We start from the raw sequence: 14,422 nt of genomic DNA on the forward strand, positions 1-14,422 counted from the left end.
TGTTGAGAGTGCTGCTGTAAACATTGGGGTACAAGTGTCCCTATGCATCAGTACTCCTGTATCCCTTGGGTAAATTCCTAGCAGTGCTACTGCTGGATCATAGGGTAGGTCTGTTTTTAATTTTTTGAGGAACCTCCACGCCGTTTTCCAGAGTGGCTGCACCAATTTGCATTACCACCACAGTGCAAGAGGGCTCCCGATTCTCCACATGCTGTCCAGCATCTATAGTATCCTGATTTGTTCATTTTGGCCACTCTGACTGGTGTGAGGTGATATCTGAGTGTGCTTTTGATTTGTATTTGCCAGATGAGGAACGACGTTGAGCATCTTTTCATGTGCCTATTGGCCATCCGGATGTCTTCTTTAGAGAAGTGTCTATTCATGTTTTCTGCCCACTTCTTCACTGGATTATTTGTTTTTCGGGTGTGGAGTTGGGTGAGCTCTTTATACATTTTGGATACTAGCCCTTTGTCCGATATGTCATTTGCAAATATCTTTTCCCATTCCGTTAGTTGCCTTTTACTTTTGTTGGTTGTTTCCTTTGCTGTGCAGAAGCTTTTTATCTTCATGAGGTCCCAATAGTCCATTTTTGCTTTTAATTCCCTTGCCTTTGGGGATGTGTCAAGTAAGAAATTGCTACGACTGAGGTGAGAGAGATCTTTTCCTGCTTTCTCCTCAGGGTTTTGATGGTTTCCTGTCTCACATTCAGGTCCTTTATCCATTTTGAGTTTGTTTTTGTGAGTTGTGTGAGAAAGTGGTCTAGTTTCAACCTTCTGCATGTTGCTGTCCAGTTCTCCCAGCACCATTTGTTAAAGAGACTGTCTTTTTTCCATTGGATGTTCTTTCCTTCTTTGTCAAAGATTAGTTGGCCATAGGTTTGTGGGTATAGTTCTGGGGTTCCTATTCTATTCCATTGGTCTATGTGTCTGTTTTTGTGCCAATACCATGCTGTCTTGATGATGACAGCTTTGTAGTAGAGGCTAAAGTCTGGGATTGTGATGTCTCCTGCTTTGATCTTCTTCAAAATTACTTTGGCTATGCGGGGCCTTTTGTGGTTCCATATGAATTTTAGGATTGCTTCTTCTAGTTTCGAGAAGAATGCTGGTGCAATTTTGATTGGGATTGCATTGAATATGTAGATAGCTTTGGGTAGTATTGACATTTTGGCAATATTTTTTCTTCCAATCCATGAGCACAGAATGTTTCCCATTTCTTTATATCCTCTTCAATTTCCTTCATAAGCTTTCTATAGTTTTCAGCATACAGATCTTTTACATCTTTGGTTAGATTTATCCCTAGGTATTTTATGCTTCTTGGTGCAATTGTGAATGGGATCAGTTTCTTTATTTGTCTTCCTGTTGCTTCATTATTAGTGTATAAGAATGCAACTGATTCCTGTACACTGATTTTGTATCCTGCGACTTTGCTAAATTCATGTATCAGTTCTAGCAGACTTTTGGTGGAGTCTATCAGATTTTCCATGTATAATATCATCTCATCTGCAAAAAGTGAAATCTTGACTTCATATTTGCCAAGATTGATGCCTTTGATTTCCTGTTGTTGTCTGATTGCTGATGCTAGAACTTCCAACACTATGTTAAACAACAGCGGTGAGAGTGGACATCCCTGTCGTGTTCATGATCTCAGGGAAAAAGTTCTCAGTTTTTCCCCATTGAGAAAGATGTTAGCTGTGGGCTTTTCATAAATGGCTTTATGATCTTTAAGTATGATCCTTCTATCCCGACTTTCTCGAGGGTTTTTATTAACAAAGGATGCTTAATTTTGTCAAAGACCTTTTCTGCATTGATTGACAGGATCATATGGTTCTTTTCTTTTATTAATGTGGTGTATCACGTTGATTGATTTGCAAATGTTGAACCAGCCCTGCATCCCAGGAATGAATCCCACTTGATCATGGTGGATAATTCTTTTTATATGCTGTTGAATTCGATTTGCTAGTATCTTATTGAGAATTTTTGCATCCATATTCATCAGGGATATTGGCCTGTAGTTCTCTTTTTTTACTGGGTCTCTGTCTTGTTTAGGAATCAAAGTAATACTGGATTCATAGAATTAGTCTGGAAGTTTTCCTTCCCATTCTATTTTTTGGTATAGCTTGAGAAGGATAGGTATTATCTCTGCTTTAAACATCTGGTAGAACTCCCCTGGGAAGCCATCTGGTCCTGGTCTCTTATTTGTTGGGAGATTTTTGAAAACTGATTTAATTTCTTCCCTGGTTATGGGTCTGTTCGAGCTTTCTATTTCCTCCTGATTGAGTTTTGGAAGTGTGTGCCTGTTTAGGAATTTTTCCATTTCTTCCAGGTTGTCCAATTTGTTGGCATATAATTTTTCATAGTATTCCCTGATAATTGTTTGTATCTCTGAGGGATTGGTTGTAATAATTCCATTTTCATTCATGATTTTATCTATTGGGTCATCTCCCTTCTCTTTTTGAGAGGCCTGGCTAGAGGTTTATCAATTTTGTTTATTTTTTCAAAAAACCAACTCTTGGTTTCGTTGATCTGCTCTACAATTTTTTTAGATTCCATATTGTTTATTTCTACTCTGATCTTTATTATTTCTCTTCTTCTGCTGGGTTTAGGCTGTCTTTGCTGTTCTGCTTCTAGTTCCTTTAGGTGTGCTGTTAGATTTTGTATTTGGGATTTTTCTTGTTTCTTGAGATAGGCCTGGATTGCAATGTATTTTCCTCTCAAGACTGCCTTCGTTGCATCCCAAAGTGTTTGGATTATTGTATTTTCATTTTCGTTTGTTTCCATATATTTTTTAATTTCTTCTCTAATTGCCTGGTTGACTCATTCATTCTTTAGTAGGGTGTTCTTTAACCTCCATGCTTTGGAGGTTTTCCAGACTTTTTCCTGTGGTTGATTTCAAGTTTCATAGCATTGTGGTCTGAAAGTATGCATGGTATGATCTCAATTCTTGTATTCTTATGAAGGGCTGTTTTGTGACCTAGTATGTGATATCTTGGAGAATGTTCCATGTGCACTCGAGAATGAAATATATTCTGTTGCTTTGGGATGCAGAGCTCTAAATATATCATTCAGGGCCCTTGTTTCTTTATTGACCATGTGTCTAGATGATCTATCCATTTCTGTAAGTGGAGTGTTAAAGTCCCCTGAAATTACCACATTCGTACCAATAAGGTTGCTTATGTTTGTGTTTAATTGTTTTATATATTTGGGGGCTCCCGTATTCGGTGCATAGACATTTATAATTGTTAGCTCTTTCTGATGGATAGACCCTGTAATTATTATATAATGCCCTTCTTCATCTCTTGTTACAGCCTTTAATTTAAAGTCTAGTTTGTCTGATATAAGTATGGCTACTCCAGCTTTCTTTTCACTTCCAGTAACATGATAAATAGTTCTCCATCCCTTCACTCTCAATCTGAAGGTGTCCTCAGGTCTAAAATGAATCTCTTGCAGACAGCAAATAGATAGGTCTTGTTTTTTTATCCATTCTGATACCCTATGTCTTCTGGTTGGCGCATTTAGTCCATTCACGTTCAGTGTTATTATAGAAAGATATGGGTTTAGAGTCATTGTGATGTCTATAGGTTTCATACTTGTAGCGATGTCTCTGGTACTTTGTCTCACAGGATCCCCCTTAGGATCTCTTGTAGGGCTGGTTTAATGGTGACGAATTCCTTCAGTTTTTGTTTGTTAGGGAAGACCTTTATGTCTCCTTCTATTCTAAATGACAGACTTGCTGGATAAAGGATTCTTGGCTGTATATTTTTTCTATTTATCACATTGAATATTTCCTGCCATTCCTTTCTGGCCTGCCAAGTTTCAGTAGAGAGATTGGTCACGAGTCTTATCGGTCTCCCTGTATATGTTAGAGCACGTTTATCCCTAGCTGCTTTCAGAATTTTCTCTTTATCCTTGTATTTTTCTAGTTTCACTATGATATGTCATGCAGAAGATTGATTCAAGTTACGTCTGAAAGTTCTCTGTGCCTCTTGGATTTCAATGCCTTTTCCTTCCCCATATCAGGGAAGTTCTCAGCTATTATTTCTTCAAGTACACCTTCAGCACCTTTCCTTCTCTCTTCCTCCTCTGGGATACCAATTATGAGTATATTATTTCTTTTTAGTGCATCACTTAGTTGTCTAATTTTCCCTTCATACTCCTGGATTTTTTTATCTCTCTTTTTTTATCCAGCTTCCTCTTTTTCTATAATTTTTTTTCAATTTTTTTAACGTTTATTTATTTTTGAGACGGAGACAGACAGAGCATGAACAGGGGAGGGGCAGAGAGAGAGGGAGACACAGAATCTGAAACAGGCTCCAGGCTCTGAGCTGTCAGCACAGAGCCCGACGCAGGGCTGGAACTCACAGACCGTGATCATGACCTGAGCTGAAGTTGGCTGCTTAACCAACTGAGCCACCCAGGTGCCCCTCTTTTTCCATAATTTTATCTTCTAGTTCACCTATTCTCTCCTCTGCCTCTTCAATCCGAGCCGTGGTTGTCTCCATTTTATTTTTCAGTTCATTTATAGCATTTTTTAGCTCCTCCTGACCGTTCCTTAGTCCCTTGATCTCTGTAGCAATAGATTCTCTGCTGTCCTTTATACTGTTTTCAAGCCCAGCGATTAATTTTATGACTATTATTCTAAATTCACTTTTTGTTATATTGTTTAAATCATTTTTGATCAGTTCATTAGGTGTTGTTATTTCCTGGACGTTTTTCTGAGGGGAATTCTTCCGTTTGGTCATTTTGGATAGTCCCTGGAGTGATGCGGACCTGCAGGGCACTTCCCCTGTGCTGTCTTGAATAACTTGCGTTGGTGGGTGGGGCCGCAATCAGACCTGATGTCTGCCCCCAGCCCACTGCTGGGGCCACCGTCAGACTGGTGTGTGCCTTCTCTTCCCCTCTCCTAGGGGCAGGATTCACTCTGGGGTGGCGTGGCCTGTCTGGGCTACTTGCACACTGCCAGGCTTGTGGTGCTGGGGATCTGGCATATTAGCTGGGGTAGATAGGCAGTGTGCACAGGGGCGGGAGGGGCAGGCTCAGCTCACTTTTCCTTCAGAGATCCGCTTCGGGAGGGACCCTGTGGTACCAGGAGGGAGTCCGTCCCGCCGGAGGGATGGATCCGCAGAAGCACACCGTTGGGTGTTTGCGGGGTGCAAGCAAGTTCCCTGGCAGGAACTGATTCCCTTTGGGATTTTGGCTGGGGGAGGGGAGAGGGAGATGGCACTGGCCAGCGCCTTTGTTCCCTGCCAAGCTGAGCTCTGTCATCCGGGGCTCAACAACTCTCCCTCCTGTTGTCCTCCAGCCCTCCCACTCTCCCAGCAGAGCTGTTAACTTATAACCTTCCAGATGTTAAGTCCCACTTGTTGTCAGAACACACTCTATCTGGCCCCTCCGCTTTTGCAAGCCAGACTCGGGGCCTCTGCTTGGCCAGCGGGCTGCCCTTCTGCCCTGGCTCCCTCCCGCCAGTCCATGGAGCACGCACTGCCTCTCCACCCTTCCTACCCTCTTCCGTGGTCCTCTCGTCTGCACTTGGCTCCAGAGAATCCGTTCTGCTAGTCTTCTGGCGGTTTTCTGGGTTATTTAGGCAGGTGTAGGTGGAAAATAAGTGATCTGCAGGACGTGGTGAGCCCAGCATCCTCCTACACCGTCATCTTCCCAAGTCACCAGAAATTCTATAAAGGAGGACAACAAGTCAATTTTAAAGGGAAGATTTTAAAGTGTTTTATAACTCTTTAGGTTATATTGAGAAAATTCGTATTCTCTTTCAAACAAATGAGTACGAAAAGTGTCAGCTGATCTAGAACACAAGCAAGAGATGAGACAATGTGGAAAGATAATTCATCACTAATATTGTTAGGTTTTGATTGTGTGCATGCATACTCTCTTTTTCTTAAGAAGAAAATACCTTCCTTTGTAATTTATTATTCAACTTTGTACAGCAATACTCAATCCTAATATAAATTATGAGATATGATTAGGGTGAAATGAAAGTGATTTACTCGTACATAAGTGGGGACACATAAAAGGAATACAATTTTTGGCTATTGTAATGCAAGAAACATTCTATATCATTTCATTTTTATTTTTTAAGTTTTTATTTAAATTCCAGTTAGTTAACGTATAGTATAATATTGGTTTCAGTAGTACTTGGTGATTCATCACTCACATATAACACCCAGTCTACATCATTTTAATCATTATCATGTTCAAAATAGCTGATATATCACAGTGATTAAAGATTATGGTATTGGATTCTAAATGCTGACCTTGTATAAACTGAGTATTATTATAAATTTATCTCCTTAAAAAACCTGACACTTGAAGAAATACATTGAGCTTTCAACAGAGATTCTACCAAGTACTTTTAACGTTGATATTTTTTTAATGGAAGCCAAAGTATCTACATACTTTTTATAATTTACTTCTTCAAATGCCATTTTTGGGTTATGAGAGAAGAATTCCAGTATTATTAGCTCTGTGATGGAATTATAATTATAGATAAAGTCAGTAATTAAAATCTGTTGTATATGGAATAGACTCAGGTCCTTCCTAGATCTGACATATCTGACTTAAGCTGTCTGCAATTGTCATTAATAAATTTACATTAGAACTTGACAAAGAAGAACTCTGAGTTTCCAATTGGAAATGATTGGTTCAGAGATTGTTTTTTTTTCTTTTCAATTTGGAAACCATGAAAATTATATTCTGGGTATCCTTGAACTTCTAAAATTTTAGGCAAATATGTGTGTCAACATAGGTATATTTGTCTAGGTAGAGAGCCTATAGATTTTCATCAGATTCTTTAAGAAGACATTGAACCAACCAACCAACGAAACAAACAAAAAAAACACATTTATTATATCACATCCACACATTATCTTTCCCATCCCTGTCTCTGTCTCTCTGTTTTCTCTCTCTCTCTGAGTTAAACCAAAGTCCAGAGACATAAGTGGACTTGTTCTAAATGGACTTGTCTTTGTTACACAGCTAAACAAACTGCATTCTGAAACTGCATTCTTCTCCTTCCTGGTCCAACTCTTATTTCGTTATACCAATAGTCTTTTATTTCTGGCCAATATTTTGAAAGCATTAGTCTTGCATTATGGTAAGTATCTATTAGTGCATAATCAAGTATACCAAACAATGATAGGAAGTTATACTCCCTTTAGTATTTATATATGCATTATATCACTTTGCTTACATAAGATCTGAAAAAACTATATTTCTTCCTCTCAGCTCTGATTCCTATGCAAAATTGTTAGGGGTAAAATAAAAATGTCCTTTCCACATATTTGATTAGTTGCCTGACAGGCTTTGGTAATTGAAACTAATTGAATCATTAACGTACATATACCAAAAAGTAAGTCTGTTTTAATGATAGTCACATTAGAATTTGATGGATGATTATTAGATGTCACCCTATGCTTCTTACTCGTAAAAGAGCTGTCTTAAGTAAATATCAGGCCTTTATATCAGAAATATAGTTCAATATATTTTAAACATACCAAATAAAACCTATAGCTCAAAGCTATAGGTTTGCTAAAGCTCAGACTTTGGAGAAATCTTGTTACTTCCTTGTGTCTTTTAAAATTTCCAACATATCATCATTTATCCCTGCATCATATTCATTCATGTTTTGTTATTTATTCTATCAGCCACATCACATCAAGATCAAAATTATTAATTCATTCAAAACATCAATCCATCTTTTAATATATTCCAAAATAGTTTTTATCATGCTAATGCAATTCTTATTCTTTTTGCTTTCTTAAAATTGAGGTTGTTAAGCATACAGCTAGGTGATATTTAGATCAGATGATCACCATTCAGTTACATTATTCTTTCTAAAACTATGTAACACTAACAAAAGATACATGTGGCTCAGTATAGATGAAATTATAGTGTTAGGATGGTAGGACTGGACAGAGAAACATGTGTCTAGGCTTTTCTATAAGCAATAATTTTAATATCTGATATCCTTTACAGATTATTTTGCCAATTTATTTTTAAATGTACAATATTTCCACAAAACTATAATACAAGGCAACTATTAGAATATTATGTTGAGTAGGAAATCCTTTACTTCATAACAGATGGTGAACAAAATGGGGAGCCAAGAGCTAAAAAAATAAAAGGAACCCTTAGAACTTCCAGCAGGGCAAATAATTCATATGATGGTACAATGTATTAGCAATTTTTTAAGTTACTTTAAATAAAATTCACAAAGCATTTTCTCAAGATATTCTCTTCCAGAAAATTTCAAGTTGGAATACATCATTATTAACTATAGTTCCTAAACCCTCCCTCCCAACACACACAAACAGAAGGTAAATATGGATGTTGATGGATAGGTAAATGAGTTTGACTGGGGGCACCATTTCACAATGTATATGTATATCAAAACATCATGTTGTACACCTTAAATGTATATAATGATTATTTGCCAATCATATGTCAATAAAGCCAAAAAATTAACTCAAATTAATTGAGTATTGACTAAAAAAAGAATTAGACAGTTAGACATATTCAAATTTTTCCAGTCTATAAGTTATATTAATAGCAGCAATACATGTTATAAAATTTCTTACAAATAGGAGTAATTCTCATTATCCAGGCTTGAAAAAAATGATATGCAGAAACAATTACCCACCTCTTTCTACCTATCAGTAAAGGAAGATATAGAATAAAGGAAAGATGTCTGGATCTTTAATGTAAGAACGTGAAATACAAGAAGATAATCTAGATACAGAATTATCTGATAGCTTCACAGCTGTATTGGACCTTACCTGAGTCTGAAGAGTGAAAGACTCCAATTAGGTGAACAATTGTGAATATATGATAGTCATAAATAATACTTCAAGGTATCTGTCACAATCATGAAAGACACAGATATACTAACACCATCAAGTTTTTTGTCTATGTTTATAATTAAATGAAATGCTAAATTTCAGTTAGAGGTGGGTGAAAATAAAGATGTAGTATTTTTCTCATCTAAGTGTAGTAATATGTTAAATCTATCCATAAAACCCAGCTTAAAACCTGGTGGTTTCTCACAAAGTATCTGAAATATTCTGCTCATATGTATAATATAACTTAAGAAGAAAAAGCATAATAAAAACTGTGATTTTTCTAGTTTCTCTTTACTTACAAATTACTGATACAAAATGAACTTAAAATGGATAAAAAAACAATTCTGCCAACAAAATTCAGCGTCAATAAATAGCTAAAAAAATGATGACATACTGAACTATAAAATAATATACATTTTAATGCTTTCTCATAATAGTTGAGAATAGATAATTGAGAAGAGACTTTCTTTGGTAGATACATTTCCATGTATATTGGGTAGTTTAAATGAAAAAGTATAAAGAGGATCACCAAAAAGCTTCCCTTAAATTAATATTCAAGCCTTTTTAATATATTCTGTTATGTCTCATCATATAAAAAATAATTTGTCAGAATAAATTTCAAATATTATAAATTATATTGAAATGGTAATGCTAGCAAGTAATTAAAATATCAAAAAAGAGTAACCAAACATACACAAACAGTATATCAAGATACATTTAAAAGAAATACAAAGGGATGTGATAAATTCAATAAATACTTTTTATATACTAATTATTCTGCTTAACCATAAAATTTTTTTCAATGCCATTATCATAACTTTAAAATAAAACTAAGCTTTTATAACTTATTCTATTACATTTTAAATTTTTAGAGGTGTTCTTAGTATCTAATCTGGAGCCTGTGGGAAAAGGTATTCTAGATCCTACAATAATTTTCAGCTACTTCTTTATGAGAAAAAAATTTTTTACTATCATTAAAAGAGATGTTTCTGTTCAATTTGATATTCTTTCCTTAGAAATTTACATTATTGGGGCGCCAGAGCGTCTGTCAGTTAAGCCTCTTACTCGTGATTTCGGCTCAGGTCATAATCTCACGGTTCATGAGTTTGAGCCCCGTGTGGAGCTCTGCGCTGACAGTGCAGAGCCTGCTTGGGATTCTCTCTCTCTCCATCTCTCTCTGCCTTTCCCCCACTCTCACTGTCTTTTAAAATAAATAAATAATCTTAAAAAAAAGAAGAAATTTACACTATTTATATTATTAATTTTTATTTTATTTTATTAAAATGTTTCATGCTAAGAGAATTAATAAAAGTTTATTGATTGAATTATACTATTTATAACCTACCATGCCAAAAGATGAAGTTCCTTAAAATTTTTTCACTGTTAATTGAAATATCTTTCACCTTCCATCCCCTTTTCACCCACCCAAACTTGGGCAGAATCAGTAATGAGAAACTATTGATTTTTCCTCTTACTACCCATCTTATCCCATTCTTTCCATAAATTTTCATGTATCTGAAGATTATTCTCTTACCACTTTCAATGTATGTTTTCTGTTATTTTTCTGTATCTATATTTAAGCATATTTTTTAAAGTAAAACTTCCTCAGAGGGCCAGTCAATTACATATTTTTTTATAGGAAAGCACTTAAAACCATCTGTTTTTTAATTTTTATTATTTGCATATTTATAAGATAATTAAATGTTTACCCTGAATTATTTTTATCATTAAATAAAAATATCCAGTTAAAGTATCAGTTAAATATTCATGGTGAAGAATTAGGTTACACAACATTATCCTTACTATTATTACAAATTGTCATTGTTAATAAAGCCCATTAAGCTAGCCAATGAAATTCAGATAAAGAGCAATCTATTTTAACTCAGTTATATATAGTATTCAATGGTCTGTTTATTATGCTGAGCAATAAGCTAAATTATGTCCAGTATAAAGGGATAATTATTACAAAAATTAGAGTCATCATTTAGGCCAGTATCTTTCATTTGAGCCAAAAAAAAATATTTATACTGAACATAAATTGTATATTAATATAATCATTTGAGCAAGGCCATAGGTTAATCATATAATTATCATCATATCTACTGATATTTAACATAATATGAAAGAGGTAATGGTGGTTTGAAAGTCCAGACAGTTCTTTTCAATCATGACTCCAGAAGTAAATCAATGTTTGACCTTGGACAAGGCTGACTTTCTGTTGACTCAGTTTCTTCATATATAAAGTAGATGTCTCTACCTACTTTACAGATTGTTTGCTATAAAATAAGAATTAACAGGTTCAATCAGGATCCTTAATTACAATATGCAATTCTCACTGCTTAAAAGATCTTTCTGCAGTATTACGGGCCAGGCCATTCTCCTGTGAATCAATAAGCTCCTGGTTTTCTCAGAGCTGAGGTACAAGTATTTACACTTTGCATTAAATACTTTTTCAAGTTATGTACTTGCCTAGCTTATATTCGGCCTGCCAGCTCTCACTTAGCTCAACACCTAACATCAATAGAGGGGTAAATCCAATCACATGGTGTGACAAAACAACTAATCAATCTAATTGTTGAACTTAACTTTATCCTCATATTTAAACATTAGTATTCACTAAGGGGTGACTAACAATATTTTCTCTTGATGTAAAATTCATTTGTGAACTAGATAAATGTGGTATCTCTAGTCTAAAAAAAGTAGGACACAAAAATGAAGTATATGTTGGACTATCCCTTCCTAGCACCTATTGTCTATTTCCCAATGAGTATACTAAATATCTCATTGTTTTCTGCCACAGGAAGGTAGACATGCATATATTCATCAGTGATTTCCCTTGTTCTCTGGCTTTCTGTTGGATTTGACTAATGGGGAACATCAGGAGCTGGAAGGCAAAACTGAGCACCATCATGATACATATTTCCTTGGTCCTTCCCTCTGATATTGTCGTCGGTTGGCTGTATTCCTCAGCTAAAGTTTGAATAATCCCTCTAGGTGGCCTCTCTATATGAATTTCACATTTCAGTTTTCAGCAACCACTTGCTCTACTTGGCCTTAATAGTTATAGGCCTGTTCAAAATATCTATTTCATATTGGCATAGGACTTCAGTAGTTCATCATTTTGAATCAGTTGGTTCATTTCATCCAAGTTGTCAAATTTATGTGTTTACAGTTGCTATGGCCTAAATGTTCATATCTCTTCAAAATTCATATATTGGAAGTCCTAACCTGCAAGATGATGGTGTTAGGAAATGGGGCCTTTGGGAGGTGATTAGGCCATGAGGGCAGTGCCTAATTAATGACCTTATAAATGAGATACCAGAGAGATCCATACCCCTGTCACAACGTGAGACCACAGTGAAAAGACGGCTGTCTACGAATCAGAAATTGACTCCCACAATCTTCCGGTGACTTGATCTGGCTCTTTCTAGATTTCAGAACTGTGAGAAATAATTTGTTGTTTATAAGCCACCCACTCTGTGCTATTTTGTTAGGGCTGCTTGATCTGACTAAGACAATAGTATTCTTCATAGCCTTTTGATTTCTGCAGGGTCTACAGCAATATCCCTGTTTCATTCTTGGTAATGGAAATTTGCCCCCATCTTCATTCTCTCACTGCCCCCTTTTCTCTCATCAGTTCTGCTGTGAGAGCTGGATCAATTTCATTGATCTTCTCAAAGAACCAGTACTTTTGTTTCAAAGATTTTCTCTATTTTTCTCCAGTTTTCGTTTTTTTTTCTAGTTTTCAATTTCACTTATTTCTGCCCTTTATTTCATTCTTTCTGCTTGCCTTGTATTTATTTTGCTCTTCCTTTTTTGAAGGTGGAATCTAAGGGTATTGGTTTGATATTTTTACTCTTTTCTATTATAGGCATAGACTGTTGTAACTTTTCTGTCAGCATTGTTTTAGCTGTGTCCCACAAGTTTTGGTATGTTGAATTTTCATTTTCATTCCATTCCATGTATTTTCTGATTCCCCTTGAGACTTCCTTTTTGACCTTTGATTATTTAGAAGTGTGTTGTTCAGATTCTAAGTGTTTGGAAATTTTTATTTTATCTTTCATACTGATTTCTAGTATTTTTTCCACTGTATTTGCAGAATACATAATGTTTGATTTCAGTTCTTTAAAGTTTAGTGACATTTGGTCTATGGTCCAGAATATATCTTGTTATGTGTTCTACAAGCAATTGAATAGAATTTACTCTTTTTTGTTGGTTGGAATGTTCTACAAACATCCATTAGTTTCTTTTATTCTTTTTCAATTTTTTATTTAAATTCTAGTTAGCTAACATATAGTATAATATTGGTTTCGGGAGTAGAATTTAGTGATTTATCAGTTGAATATAACACCTAAACATCCATTAGATCTTGTTGGTTTGATGGTGTTAATGAGTCATATACCTAGTTGGTTTTCTTTTCTTTTCCTTTTTTTTTTTTAAGTTTATTTATTTTGAGGGTAGGGGGAAGAGACAGAGGGAGAGAGAGAGAATTCCAAGCAGGCTCCAACTGTCAGCACATGGCCTGACATGGTGCTCAAATTCACAAACTGCGAGATCATGACCTGAGCCAAAATCGAGAGTCGAATGCTTAACTGACTGAGCCAGGTGCCCCTCCTGGTTGATTTTGTATCTAATTATCCTATGGCTTACTGTGAAAAGGGTGGTTAAGCCTCCAACTGTACTTGTGGATTTGTCTATTTTTTTTTCAATTCTATCATTTCTCCTTTACACAGTTTGCATCTCTGTTGTTCAAAGCTCATATAGTTAGATTGCTATGTCTTCTTGGTGCATTATCATGTCCCACTCTGGCTCTGGTTATTTTCTTTGCTCTGAAGTCTACTTTGATAACTATATAGCCACTTCTGCTCTATTGTGTTGTTTCTCATTTATGAGGCCCCCAGCCAGACTTAACAAGTTTTAGGTTTATTTTACATGTAATACCCAGGTAGTTTACTTGTACTTAGCAAGACATATAGGGGAGATTTGGGGAAAAATTATTTGGATATATTTTGATTATTGAACAATTTTATTCTTGAAAATACTTTGTAATAATTGCAAATCTCTACAACCTTCAAACAGAAAAACTGAGACAAAATATGTCAACTTGTATAAAAATTTCCAAAGGATGAAGGTCAGTAGCTTTTTAACTCGTTGTTAAATGTTAAATTAATTTCCTTCAAATTAAATTATAAGGCCTGTAATTTAGTTTCAAGAAAAAGTACTAACTGGATTTTGACAAAAAAGTTTGCAAAACTGAAGTATGAAATTAAAAAATGAGGACTGTGATTAAGTATGCACAACCTAGGGTACATTTCTTTCATTTGGATGTTTAATTTTTGTAAAGTATTTTTTTTAGTTTTGACAGCCATTAAAATCAGATTATAAATTTTTTGCCATAATTAAATAAATTCAAGAAAATTTTATTTCATTTATGGCTTAATAATTTTAATTCCCAATTTTATATATGATTTACAATGTCCATTTTATATAGTGATAGATACATATAATTTATATAGTGATATGGTGTTGGATATAGGTAATTGATATGTGTGTTTATGTATATGTGTGTATATGCTG

The 14,422-nt window shown here is 35.2% G+C and overlaps 1 long non-coding RNA gene across 1 annotated transcript in view; it reads right to left on the reverse strand.

Moving 5' to 3' along the window:
- LOC123379211 overlaps positions 1–14,422 on the reverse strand; it is a 184,602-nt gene that overhangs the window by 10,959 nt on the left and 159,221 nt on the right. The window contains exon 2 of the long non-coding RNA XR_006583423.1: positions 5,499–5,668. This is a non-coding gene — a long non-coding RNA (uncharacterized LOC123379211). The remainder of the gene's footprint in view (positions 1–5,498; positions 5,669–14,422) is intronic.

The sequence above is a fragment of the Felis catus genome, chromosome A1, assembly GCF_018350175.1.
Source record: "Felis catus isolate Fca126 chromosome A1, F.catus_Fca126_mat1.0, whole genome shotgun sequence".
In the NCBI taxonomy this organism is placed as follows: domain Eukaryota; kingdom Metazoa; phylum Chordata; class Mammalia; order Carnivora; family Felidae; genus Felis; species Felis catus.